Source organism: Colias eurytheme, chromosome 19, assembly GCF_061535395.1.
Source record: "Colias eurytheme isolate Ceu_HAF_F1 chromosome 19, ilColEury1 Martin Lab GWU primary, whole genome shotgun sequence".
NCBI lineage: Eukaryota > Metazoa > Arthropoda > Insecta > Lepidoptera > Pieridae > Colias > Colias eurytheme.
Window position 1 is genome coordinate 4,938,252 of NC_142998.1, and position 15,302 is coordinate 4,953,553.

Sequence of the window (15,302 nt, forward strand, 5' to 3'; positions counted from 1 at the left end):
GACAAGAGCCAGCTGTTGATGTCAATGTCAAAATTAATACCCGTTCTTTCTTTTTTGGCTTGGTATCTTGCTATTTGGTCATCTATAAATCCATAACTAGCCGCTTATTCCGGATCCACCCGGGTTGACGCGATATAAAAACAAAATAAAATATAGCATGTCTCTCGGAAATATTGTACAATATAGAGTTCGAGACTATTAACTAGACAACAGAGAAAAACGGTCCGAGCGAGATGTCTTCCAAAGGTAATTGATTTTGTTTGACTTTGCACCATCGCACGAATTATGTATCGGTAAAAAATATTTAAATTTAAAACTTAAAAGAGAAAACAAAGTCTGGATTTATCAATGATAATATTATGGAATCTATAATACATAATATACATTACACATATGAGGATTATTATTAATATAGGTAAACCAGAATCTGATGGCAATTAGGGAAATCAAAATTTTGAGTGTAAATAGGGAAAATGGACTGACGATCTTGATACTGCGTATTTTACACGCTTTATATTAGCTTCACCTGTATGTTTGTAACCGACTTCTTTGGGCGCGATTTTGACCCACTTTAAACGGCCAGATTTCGTTCAAACTTTGTAGATTTATTGAGGACCGATGACAATACACTAATTTGATAAAATTATTCCATTTTTTTTAATTTGCAAAAAGCGTGTTTTTTAGTTTTTTTAAACTATTATTTTATTTTTTTTTATTTTGTCCTCAATATCATTAGTCATAATGTGACTGGCAAGTGGATAATACTGTATTTAATAATGAGATATCCACGTAATATTATGTAGGTACTTATTACATCTATAATATACATATTACTTTTCTAAAGGTAATACATAATATTATGTATTTATACATACCTATATTTGAATATAATATATTATTATGGCATGTGAAAATATGGATGTAACGATAATGCAGATCAAAACTTATTTACTATATTTAACGATTGTTTATATTTTTTTATAAAATAAAACAATAATAAAATAAAATCATGTTTATTTTCGTAAGTATGAACACATTATAAAATTGACTTGTACACCTTGGACTTGACAAATAGCCGAATTGGAAACTCCTGTAATAAGTTTTCATAAAATTATATTTTAATCAACAAACAATATTATAGTTAACTACCTATATTTATAACATTTTTAATTTAAAGTATCAAAACGGGTAAGTCCAATTTAGCAATAAAATCTTTCACGCGCTTTAAAATTGAAAATTGTGATGTGTTTGACCCTTCTTTATCGAATGTTTTTCTATACACATTATAAACAATAAATAATAAATAAATATTATAGGACATTATTACACAAATCGACCTAGTCCCACAGTAAGCTCAATTAAGGCTTGTGTTGTGGGTACTAGGCGACGATAAATATAATATTTAATAAATACATATATAGATAATAACACCCAGACCCAAGAACAAATAATTGAGTTCATCACACAAATATTTGCCCTGACCGGGGATCGAACCCGGGACCGTCGGCTCAGTAGGCAGTTACTTTACCACTGCGCCAACCGCGTCGTCAACAATACCTCTTGCTTGTGATCGAAGCGGCTTTTTCGACATTTTCGAAGATTTTTTAGACAAAATCCTAAAAATTATTCATCAACTGCAAAAAAGACAAATAATTTGACAACCAATTTGATAGTTGTCAAATAAGTTGCCACATGGAAATCTTTTATATTTTCTTAAATATAAATATGCCATCAGATTCTGGTAGACCTATATATGTATACATACTTAGTATTAGTACATACTAAGTATGTATACATATATTTATTTCGTTGTTTAATGACGTAAGTAGATGTATTTATTATATTATTATTATAAAATGATCAATAATGTATTCGTTATTTTTTTTTTGTATTGATACGATAGGATATTACGTTGAAGGATAGTCTTTAACAAATCACAAGGCCTCTTAGCGTACCTCTTACCCTTTAACGGGATTTTCAATCAAGTTGCCGCCCTCCTCTGCTTTGCTTTATCCGTCATAGTCAACAAAAAATCTGCCTATATCAGTCTGTTACTATTTGCTCTGACACACAAATAGCTTTAAACTATATAGTCATACACCTAAGGTACATTTTGCATTGTATTGAGATCCATTATAAATGTTCTCGGAGGTGAATATCGGCGGCGCAGGCCATAAAGGCAGTGATTCGAGGAGCGTTTCGACAGTTTACAAGCTCGCTGTAATAAGATATCGGACGCTCTATCACCCTGGAAAATGTCTTTATTATGCTCTCTGGAACAAAGCTTCAGATAGGTTCTGAAGTGGTTCTGAAGAAATGTCGGAGTTGACAGTTTAAATACCTAGTTAGTTTTTAATCAAACGCTTTTTCTCTTTGTAGAGTTTTTGTTGAGGAGTAAATTTTAGTCCAGTCTGTGGGGAAATGTAAAAGCCTCTGCTCTACAAAAGGTGGCGTAGAAAATGTTTTGAAACAATATTGTTTAGGTATGAAAGGTTAATAAAAATCCAAGTTTTCGACCTTGACGGACCCAGGCGCTAGCCGCCATCTTGAATTAAAGGTGCTAAAATTAGGTATATTTTAAATAACTTCTCAATTGTTTACTATAGTCCTTTCCACCTAAGATGATTTCTGTGACACATCGATTTTTGACACGTGTAGAGATGTCGGTTACTGAAATCGTATCAATTGTTTCCGATAATCGATAATATTCTATATGGAAATGAAATCGATTTGAATAAAGTACCAAAATTAGTTTTTTCGGCATTTCGCCAACAATCAACTAAGGAAACTTAGCAAACAACAGCAACAAAAAGTCAACAATAACAATTAGTAACAATAACAGAATACCACGTAAAGTATCAATATAAAAATGCAACTTGTATACAAGGCTGACGCACTCGTACAGACGATTGACTCGATTGACAAACGATCACAAGATGGGCGCCGATTATATGATTTTCCAACTCTATGATTTTTCAACGATCCATTTCATGTACACGAATTGCGTAAGTATTATATTTTTGTGTTATTTTATTTTATTTTTCATTATATTAAACTAAACAATACTGTTTTTGATTTTTAAGCTTAAGATCTTTCATTTTTATATTTTTGGTACTAATGCCGCCATAAAATAAAAATATTATGCACTAAAATTATTTTGACTTTTTAAACATAAAATTCGTAATTCGGAACACGATGAAGTGTCACAGGAATCATCATAGGTGAAAAGGACTATAAAGCACAAAAGTGTCTATGAGGGGTTCAAAGAAGACAAAATTACCTACATTTTTTTCATACATGATTATTCTGTAAGTCTTAAAGGTAAAAAGTTACAAGCGACGGAAATAAAAATATTTACAGAAATCATATAATTTTAATTTTGTTTAAAAATTGTGCAGCAATCTTTTTTTATTCTTTTTGATGGCCCGGGCTGGTTAATGGTGGCTTCTTCATTATCGTCGCTGAAATTTTCTGTTTCATTGTCTGTATTTTTAGTTTCCAACCATGAAATTTCGTCGATTAAATTTACTTTTTATTGATAACTTTACGAATCGTTCATATCGGATATCTTCTAAGGATTCCTTATCCATGTCCCCTCCGTAAAAATTTACTAGAAAGCGTGCTCCAGCGTCTTCGATTTCTTCTGGTCATGATGACGAAATTTCATGGTTGGAAACTAAAAATACAGACAATGGAACAGAAAATTTCAGCGACGATAATGAAGAAGCCACCATTAACCAGCCCGGGCCATCAAAAAGAATAAAAAAAGATTGCTGCACAATTTTTAAACAAAATTAAAATTATATGATTTCTGTAAATATTTTTATTTCCGTCGCTTGTAACTTTTTACCTTTAAGACTTACAGAATAATCATGTATGAAAAAAATGTAGGTAATTTTGTCTTCTTTGAACCCCTCATAGACACTTTTGTGATTTAGTAAACAATTGAGAAGTTATTTAAAATATACCTAATTTTAGCACCTTTAATTCAAGATGGCGGCTAGCGCCTGGGTCCGTCAAGGTCGAAAACTTGGATTTTTATTAACCTTTCATACCTAAACAATATCGTTTCAAAACATTTTCTACGCCACCTTTTGTAGAGCATAAATACCTACAGACTGGATTATTTGATGTAGGTAGGTACCTTATCTATACATATAATAAATCTGTAGAAGGGTCAATTCTGTACATTGAAAATATTGAAAAAATAAATAGCAGGGGGTGTTACTGGATCGATACCAAACCCAAATATGTGATTAAAAAATTTTTTGTCTGTCTGTCTGTATGTGAAGACATCACGTGAAAATTAACGGTTCGATTTCGATGAAACTTGGTATAATTATGCCTTATTATCCTGGGCGTAAAATAGGATACTTTTTATCCTGGAAAAATACGTAGAAAAAAAATTAATCTTAATTTTTCAGTTTTATCCATAGACGTTGTTCTGTAGAACCGCGAACACACGTTGGGTATTATTACAGGCCTAGCCGTATTTGGGTCCAATAGATATTTATAAGATGTCATTGTCAGAGTTACTCAAAATGGAGAAATAAACCATCCATGCGAAGACTGACATCCGCGCGCGGACGGAGTCGCGGCCGGAAGCTAGTATTATAATAACTGCATTTGAATTTGTTTCAAATATATTATGTCCATGATGACACATTTTATTATAACCAGTACAGTGGATATAGTGCGTGGTACAGTGATTAACACGTAGTAGATTAAAAAGTTACAGTCTGGCAGGTCTGGCAGGGCTGGAACATAGAAGGCTGTTTCATCTAGATGTCCTTAATGTAAAATCATATTCAGTAAAATAATTAATGTACCTATAATCAATAATGCATCAGCCCCACATAGGATACACGGGACTTCACTTTTTAGTACCTACTTAATGTATTTGAAATATAATTTTGTTTTTAAAAAAATAGACGGGTAACAATTAAATCATTATTTCTTGTAGTACCTACTTAAATTATGTATAAGTATTTATAACTACATGATTTGAATGCAGGTAGGATAATGTATTTACTGGAAAATATAATTAATTTCGCTTCTACTCGTTTATATGATTTAATCTAATAGACAACAGATATCTATTACCAAGTTGATTGATTTACATAATATATTATGTTAAGGTAGGTAGGTTGATTGATTTACATAATATATTATGTTGAGGTAGGTAGGTACATGCGTTCGTTGATGCGGCTTGACGGAACACAGTGGGGTTTTGGTCGGTAGGAATCCGACATAACCCACGGCCCCTTCCCCGGAGGCCGTGGGTATCTATGCAAGATTTCCCCACTTAAAAAAAAAAAAAAAAAAGGTAGGTACATGCGTTAATCTGATCAGGAATGTAATATTATCGTTTGAACCGATTTAATCTTCTAAATTTATACCAATCTAAATTCTCTGAATAGGCATATGAGGGTTTGGGACAAGAAAGCCGGATTGAGTTATTTATTTACAATCAGAAAATTAATCAGAACACGTAGAAAAAGAGCCTGAACAAGAAGTTTGTCCAATTTAATGATCGGACATAGAGCTTTTTTATATATAAAATCGAAACCACTTAGAAAAGTTTCCCAAAAAACACTCAAAACTCGCCGTCTGTACCTATTGGTGCCAAACGATTACGACTGCGTATCCCATTTTAAGTAGTTCTAAACTTTCCTAGAAAGGGTGAACCGCTTTGGGTGGTAATTTGTCGCTAAAATCCTTATTTATTGCAACAGAGAAGTTGGATCGGCCCCGGGGGCGAATTCGCGAAGTTCGCTCCTTTAAGTTTGCTTCACTGAATACCGACACCTTGAGCACATATTCAGGTTGAATCCCCCTTTTCTTGTTTTACTTGAAATATGGTACGACGCATAGGTAGTTTAATACGATTTCGATAGAACTTTCTGTTTGCTGTCGTTATTCGGACTTGGAATTCAAGTAAAAATATCTACTCTAATTATTGATATCATGTACCCGAAACTCACAATTGATGTCGCAGTATCCATTGTAATTTGACATTAGAAATAAGAAAGATTATGTAGGTACCTAAGTAGTTGAAAAGTTACACCTACTTAGAGTACATAAATACCTACAATTGCTTTTTTTAAATATCTCAATATTGTAATTGCATAAATTATTAACCTTTCTATTGTGATAAAATCTTAAAATACAAACCTGCTGACTACACAATCTTTCGTACAAACTGAGTAGGTATAGAGGGCGGCTTTGAGTTGAGCCGCGTTATTCGGACAAATATTTGCATAGCTCTTTTCATACCTCGTTGGGCGCTAGTAAATCAGTGTAGTTACACTACGGCTTGTTGTCCAACTTATGTTTAGCTGAATGTTGTATGAGATGTTCTAAATGTTTGCTTAGCATAATTCATTGTTAATATTAGTTTTTCGTTTCGCAGAAAGAAAAGCGTTTATTTAGTTATTAAATTAGTTTGCTTTCGTTCTATGTTTATCTTTTATAATAGAAGGATCGTAATTAGTTTTCTGATGGACACCAGTGTGACAGAGATTTCTGTTGAGTGTTGACTTTTAAAGAGCACGATTAGGTACGTGGTAACAAATCAAATCTCTCTAGGTAAATATTATTACTAATTATTGTGGCAGAACCCTTTTAATACCCTTTCAAAGCACACAACCCACAATACACTCGAAACCATAAACCACGCACCCCTATAAAGTTGCTGGGTTAGGTACTCGACGATGATAACAATCTGGTCTTAAATCCTTTATCAAGAAGAAAATATTTTTGAACATTGTTTCCCTAATCTTACTACTTATATTGAAAATTTATCTTTTTAATAATTGACACAATAGTACTTTATGTTACGTAGGTAATGGACTAATTATTTAACACAAATGCTCTAACTAGAACTCTACATTTGTTTGTATGTCTGTTTGCTGTACAAGACTTAGATATAGGTATCGCGTTATACACCTAAACTTACTCGTATTCCTCAGCTGTTTGATTAACATTATAATCGTGTTTGATACATTGGCAATAATGTTGATAAAGCGGTGCAACCTGTTCATTGCAATAGTATCTAATTAACGTACACGAGTATTTTGGCGTGGAACACACATTGCGGCGGAGTTAATTATTTATTGACATACAAATCCCGTGACGCGATAACAATAGTAATTGTGTTGTACACGCTATAAGTATGGCTCATTAACGCGTATGTCTAATGTCACTGTAACTCATAAACAGGCTATTTATACGATGACGCCTAAATATGATTTAATGCTACATAATAACATACTCGATACTAGTAATGTATTTAAATGATTGTTGGCCCAAGGAATGTTTATATTGTCTAGGGCGGATCCGAAATTTGACCTCGTTTAATTTGGTAAAAGAATGAACAATGAGATTGAATTAGTTACATAAAATCTAAAATAAACTGAAAATTTAAATGATTTTGTTTTCGAAAGTGGTGAAAAATATTCATGAGAATGATTTAATTTCGTAGGTATTTGTTTTGTACATCGTCGCAAGATCGTCGCTAACAAAATACGCGCAAGGCCACATAAAATCTTCAGATATTACCAGACTGCGGCTGTCCTAGTTCTATTGTAGTCGTTGACGGGCGACTTTCAAAACATTTTTGAATATTTCTGTTATGAAAGTTGGGACAACCGAGGATTAGTGTGGCAACCATGAGAAATGGTCGGACGGAATTGGAAAAGTTGAAGCGGCGCGGTCCGGATTACAGTTGGTTGTATTGATACAATACGACATGTAGAAAGTTTACATTGCGAGAAACATCCGTGAAAATGTCTTGAACTTACCTACGTGTCATAAAACAGGTACTGTGCTACAACTGTACAAACATATTGCAATAGGAGAGAGCGGGGATGAAAGTCACATTTTTAACTTTTTTTATGTAACTTCCAAAATACGTTGTTTAGGAATGATATTTGTATACCAAAAGATAGTGTAATTATTCTGTTACAAAAGAAATAAACGTATTTTTGTGTAATTTTATCAGTTGTAGAAATATTTTGTATTTTCACTCTTAAGAAAAATGTGACTTATAACCCCGGGTCAGGGATGGTTGTCACAATGCCTAGGGTAGGTAGTCACATACTAAATAACAGGCAATTTATAAATAGAAAGTCACTTTTTGGTCTTATAATTTTACGGAATAGTTTTTAATTAAGAACTCTTAACCAAATGAAACCGTGTCTACGGTCTTTATTTCAGTCTGAATATTAAGAATCACAATTTTAGCAAATAATAATAATCGTGAGTCAATATAGAGTCATCAAGGATAGATGGACTTCCAGCAGGTTTGTTAGGGTGATTTTCCGGTGTTGATTGAAAATTTACGGCTGAAACAAGCAACCTCAAAACGCAAATAAAGTCATCTCGCATACAGGGGGCTGGTTAATATGTGACAACCAGCCCTCGAAAATTTGTGACAACGAGCCCCATAACACGTTTTAGAAAAATAAAATTAAAAATAAATTCCAATCAATGAATATCTAAAAAACTATACTACGATATTATAAAACACATTTCATCATCATCAAATGAACTGAAAGATTATTACTGTAAAACAAGAACGTATAATTACGAGGTTCGACACAGCAGCACAAAAATTTACTTTTGCTGTGCGATAACAATAAACACGTGTGAGGCCCTCACGGCAGATCGGAGCGGTCTGACGCGAAGTTGGGAGTTGGGACAGCGTTGTCACTGTATCGCTCTTGCCACGCTGTTCAACAGACTTATTCGATAGTTCAGTTTTGTGTTAAGACCGCTGTGACAACCAACCCGTGAGACAACCAAACCCGGTCTCTCCAACCTGGTAGCACAAAGAACGAATAATTGAAAAAGAACTAGATATAAGTAGACGCTGTGGATCAATTGTTAAATGTCAATTAAAAATGCTGATTTTTGTTAAATGTATTACTTTTAAAGTAAGGCGAGACACTGTAGCCTCCCCTGAGTATTATGTTCTGTGCACTGTAGGTACTCCCTAAATCTATGATTAAATGAATGAATTAAATCAAAACGATGTCCTGTAAAAGGAAATTATAATCGTAGCTTGAATTAATATAACTATCGAAAGGCATGACTTCTATTTAATTAATTTGGTGTAATAACTGAATTGAAATACGTTAGGCAAGTGTTGTTTAAATTAATTATTTCTATTAGGCACGCTCGTAGTGCGAATAGCGTGTGGCTAACTAAACAGAATATTAAGTTGAATCAAATTATATCCAGACAATGAACTTCTACGCTGACTATTAAATCCTATAATTAGAAATATCTCAGAATATATAAATATATTTATTTTTTATCGGACAGATGTTGGAAAGTAAGCACTATCCAATAAAAAAAAACAATTAAAAGAGAACAGCTAAACTTAAATATTCATATTAATAATAATTTTAAGTTATAATTTTATCAACATTATCATTATAGTATTTGCTATTGATTAAATAGTAAATACATGACGTATGTACTACGTAGTATAACCATATTCCTACGTGTAGTTTATAAAAACATGATTTAAGTGAGCTATAAAATAGTTCCAAAATAATGTGGATTTCATTTTTCTCGAGTGTATCTTATCAAAGATTATGCCGTTCACGCGCGTGTCTCACTTTCCAGTCACGTTTGCTAAAGGGGTGAGGCCGCGAATTCAACGAATTTTCATAATGGCCGTCATCATACCGTAGGATATCGACACTATACTAACACGGTATGATCAGGGCAAAATTAAATTTCAACATTACAAACAATATATTTTTAATGTTTTTTATTTTTTCTTTAATTCAAGATAACAATTATTTAATTTTAGTATTTATAGTTGGGTAAGATTATTCTTTTAGTTAATAAGTAATAATGTAACATGTAATATTGGCAATAAAGGCTATAAATAAATAAGATTATTCTTTTCATACCGACTCTAATATTACATTACTAATCATCTAACTACATAAGATTTAAATAAAATTTATTGAATATTACCTACCTATTATTTATCACACATACACTACGACACTACGCTACTCATATCACTTTATTCAACCTAATGTATCACTATCATAGAATTATACGAGATCATTTACGATGTGTATTGCTGTATTAATCCAATATAGGAGAGACATTCAATAGAAATGATTCAATATCTATCACGTTATTCCGATCGTTGTTGCGTGCGTGAACAAATTAATTACTTAATTAGATTTAGCTAGTAGGTGCGTTATCATCATTAATCGCTGGGCCTAGGCTGCGGCTGATGGATCACCGTGGACGCCTACGCACTTTATCAATTATTCACGTTACATTAGTTCACTGGTCAGTTCCTGTCATGCAATCAAATAAAATTAGTGTTTGTCGTTTAAAAATATAGTCCTACAAACTTATAGTCTTTTTGCCGTTGATAGCTTCCTTGTAAGATAAAGTATAAAATAAAAATAAAGATAATAATATGGTATTGTTCATATATCTGGTATTGTTCTGTAGAAAATATAAGAGTTAATGCTTTGTTAAGATTACAGATTTTACTGTTTTACAAATAGAATAGCCATAAAGGAGTATGTGCGAGCACACAGTTATAAATTTTATGATTTTTGGTATCCGTGACGATGTCGCTCATGGTAATGTTTATTTGAATAACATTCGACTGAACCGCAGTCGTTTACGAGGGCGGGCCCTATAATATATTTTCATTATACCCCATTTATTCGTGGGTTGTCGATATTCATTCTTTATATGCTTACCTTGAAACGTCAATAACGTATTACCGATTACGAAGAACTCGTATCGGAACATGAGAAGATTTCGATACATAGAAAATATTAGATATTGTCAATAGTAAATATTATGTATTAGACATTAGTACAATACTGGATTTAAAAGTATGATAAACTTCGGACAAAATGTATTTAAGTCTACGCTATAGAAATTGTTAAAATATATTCGAAATATAGAAATGCAATCCAACGCCGTTACAAAAGTTATTCAAAGAAAATATAGGTTACAACTTTAGCGTAGAGCTACGGCGGCTACGGTAAGCGCATATCGTTTGTAACTTTGTGCACGTTCGTACTTCGCATAAACGGATACAGGGTCGTTGTTACCGCTGACCATTTAGAACGACTTCAATACTCCACTTCATTTTCCCGCCTCGGTCAAGTAAGATGAATTTAAAATAGCCTCGACGTACTGATTATAGCGTTGCGAGCCATTCATCATAAAAATTACACGCGTTTGACGTTCTAATACCATTTAATTGGCTTTTAGCGATCGTTAAGTAAGGTTCATAGTTGAGGAGGGTCGGAACAAAAACCGATAAACGCCATGCTGTATTATTATTTTTTTTTTTTGTAATTTCGATGCTTTTGCATAATTTTACATGATAAGCTTATTGAATCTGTTCTAAAGCCGATGAATCTAGTAGAAAAATGCGCTTCAAGTTAAATGATCTATACAGATACCGATAAATCCACTGATGAGGTAAAAGAAAATTGATATCTTAACAGAAACCGATAAATCCTACAATAATTTGATAGATTTTTATAAGGTTGAGACAAAAACCGATATATCAATTTTTTATTTTTAATTATTTAATTCCTCATATACTTAGTTTTAACCAAAAATGTTAATGGTTTTTTCACATAGCGATAAATCCTTAGTTGATTTTTTCAAAAAACGATAAATCCGGATAGTCTAAGCAAAAACCGCTATATCCATTTTTTTTTATTTTTTTTTTCGTTTATTACTTCACACACGAATCTGTTGTTTTGGCCACCAAACAATGTTGCTAATGTTGATATATTAAGATTTTCTACTCTCTTTTACCTAAAAAAACAAAGAAATAAAACGTTTTTTCCGATTTGTCAAAAATCTTAGAAAGTGGATTTAGCGGTTTTTGTTCCGAAGCTCCTCAGTTGATACTTTATAAATTGGTACATGCGGTTAATGTAGGCATGTCCTGTAATGCATATTAAATAGCGGCTGATTTAAAATTCATTGTATAACAAAAAGGTTTTGTTAAAGTAGCACGAGTATAAAACAATTTACAGGCTTTTCCTCGAATTGCTGCCAAGTGCCACACTTCAACCTAATCAATGATAGTGCAAAAAGCCTAACCTCATATTATGTCATATCTATCTCGCTTACCCACTTTTACTTAATGATGGTGATAAATGAAGAATAATATGAATCGCGAGAATGAAGTATAACGAGAGGAGACAGATGGCGTGCATTATTCGTGTTGCCGATAAAGAGGACGGTTTCGACGTTTACATTAGATCCTATTCGAAGATATATACGAGGGAGGGCTGCTCTTGTGAGTGACGAGTTCGTCGGGATTACTATCTACATTATTAGCTGTAATCATTTCAAGTTTGAGATGAAAAAAAAATCTTAGACCATCTTTCTTATCTTCTTTATATATAAAAATGAATCGCAAAATGTGTTGGTAAGCGCATAACTCGAGAACGGCTGAACCGATTTCGATAATTCTTTTTTTATTATATTCCTTGAAGTACGAGGATGGTTCTTATGTAGAGAAAACGTAAATATGTACCACGGGCGAAGCCGGGGCGGACCGCTAGTCTTATATATAAAAATGAATCGCAAAATGTGTTGGTAAGCGCATAACTCGAGAACGGCTAAACCGATTTCGATAATTCTTTTTTTATTATATTCCTTGAAGTACGAGGATGGTTCTTATGTAGAGAAAACATAAACATGTACCACGGGCGAAGCCGGGGCGGACCGCTAGTTTCAAATAATTGTGGTTAAGTATTTGTGAAAATACGTTTAGATGAAATTGATGTCAACTGCGCATTGGAGAATCGTATTTTTATTTCGACTATAAATTGAATTATCAGCAACAGCGTTATAATAAATTAGTTTTGTTAAATTTTTAGTTCTAACAGATGAACGGCAAGTTGTGAAAGAGGTAATAGACCGGGAGATACTGACACAAAATTTCGAGTCATTTGTAACAGGATGGTGGTTCTACAGGGGTCTTAGTACGCAATGACAAAAAGAAAAATGATGGTGTGAACGCTGGTACCGGTGGGTTAGTCGCGTGGGCGTTAGTCGAACTCGTCGGAAAAATAGCGAAAGTCAAACGATTTGTAACACAAAAATTTTAGAATTTACCGATAGCCCATAAAAAAGAAGTAGGCGGTAGTGTCATGCCATACTTTTCCGGTATGACTTACAGCCCGCCATACCGACGCGAATGTGTTGATTTAAAAAAAACAATTATTCAACCATTTGTACCAAGCTAACTTTTGCACAGGTAACCATCGTCGTGCAGCCATTTACGAAAATCGCCATGCCATACTTTTCGGACGATTCCAAATGGTCGCCATACCGCCGAAAATCTGCAAATTTTTTTTATTTCGCCTATCTTTTTGTACCAGTATTGCATTTGGCTTTTTGGAGAGTATTTGATAAAATGTGACCATTATTATATTTGCCATACTTCTAGTAGGGGGAAAAAGTGCTGTCATACTTGAAAAATAAATTTATTATTAATTTATGTAAGTGAAGATTTCCAACACCTAGATCTTTGAAATTTTGTATTTATATTCGTTGATCCTCAAACTTATAAGAAAAATAAGTGCCATACTGTTACAAATCGTTTGACTTTCGCTATTTTCCGACGAGTTCGACTAACGCCCACGCGACTAAACCGCCAGTACCAGCGTTCACACCATCATTTTTCTTTTTGTCATTGCGTACTAAGAACCCTGTAGAACCGCCATCCTGTTACAAATGACTCGAAATTTTGTGTCAGTATCTCCCGGTCTATAACAGGTTGGCAGATATGTCATTGATAATAGCTCATTTCACTCCCAGATTTCGATATTGCCCCTGTAGTTTTTGAAAGATAAAATAAGATTTTTATTTAATTTTAGTCAATTTGTTAACGAAATAAAAAAACAATAAGAATAAACGAGACATTCCCGTTGTGATAATATAGTTAGAATTTCAGCACATAGGTATCTATATTATGTTACGAGAACCAAGACTGAATACCAATAATTATTTATAAGATATTGCAGTTCATTCGGTGTCTTTGTTGCTAAAAATAGATAATTATGCATTGAAGATAATTGTACTATAAAGTTCTATTTACGTTATCTGCGTAGGTACCATCATTACTTAGTACCATAGAATCAAATGATTCTGCTTATTTATAATATTTGCGTTATTTTTATAAAGAATCTAATTAATTAATTATCTGACATTTTAAGCCAGCTTAAGATTAAAAATATGCGAGTTAATGCTGGGGGTTTAAATACTACTTTACATTTTAACATTTTCCACCAGTCTTCGCTTGAACGTATTATGATGAAAAATTATTTTCAATTACTTTGTAGGACTATTATATAAATACAAAAATAACAATTGTACGATCGTGACATACGGCCTCTTTATATTTTATATCTCTCGTAGCACAAATATAAAGAGACGTGTTTTCACTTATTTTACGCTTTTCAAAATATAAGCTCATTTATAGGACTCTATAATTAAGCAAAAGTGAACTGAACCTCTACGATTCTTAAAAAAAGCTCTGTTACCTAACATTTGTACGTTTATTGCCTATTGTAGAGTCGACGTGAAGTTTAAAGTAAGTCTCATTAGCTGGCACCTGGAACGTGTGGTCGTACTAGGACCGAGTGCTGACAAGCATCTCATTTGTATGCAAAATACTGGTTATATGTTCGTTACCGCCCCTAATGACTGCTACTACACTACTTGCAGTGTTCCTTTTATCTTAGTACCAATAAGTATGCTACGTTTATAAAACTTCTATATTTTACTAGCTTTTTATTTCATTAACCGTATTTTAATTATGTATATCATTGCAATGAATCTATTTGTTTTATTAGATGTAAGTAGATAATTCCATGTTCAAGTTCCGAAACGCAAATAGCGTTTCGTATCTGGGATTTACGAGTAAAGCCTACCTGCCTATTAACTTATTAATTTTAAACAGAAACGACAGTATTAGTACTTTTAAAATTTAGCACATGGATATTAGTGAAATGCATTTTCTCGGTAAAAGCGCTTAAAAAGTTTACATTATCAACTAACGTGGAGTCTTTCCACGCATCAGTTTTAAAAAGTATAGAGACGTAATATTAATGTAAACGTATATTTGCTAGAGTACTTATTTATTTATACCGAAATGAATAAAACATTAAATTACCATGAACAAACGTTAAAATATAACCTCTCATTTGCGTACCTCAGAAAGAAAATTAAAGTAGTTCGTAGCATTTTTCTTATTCTCGCCACTCATAAAT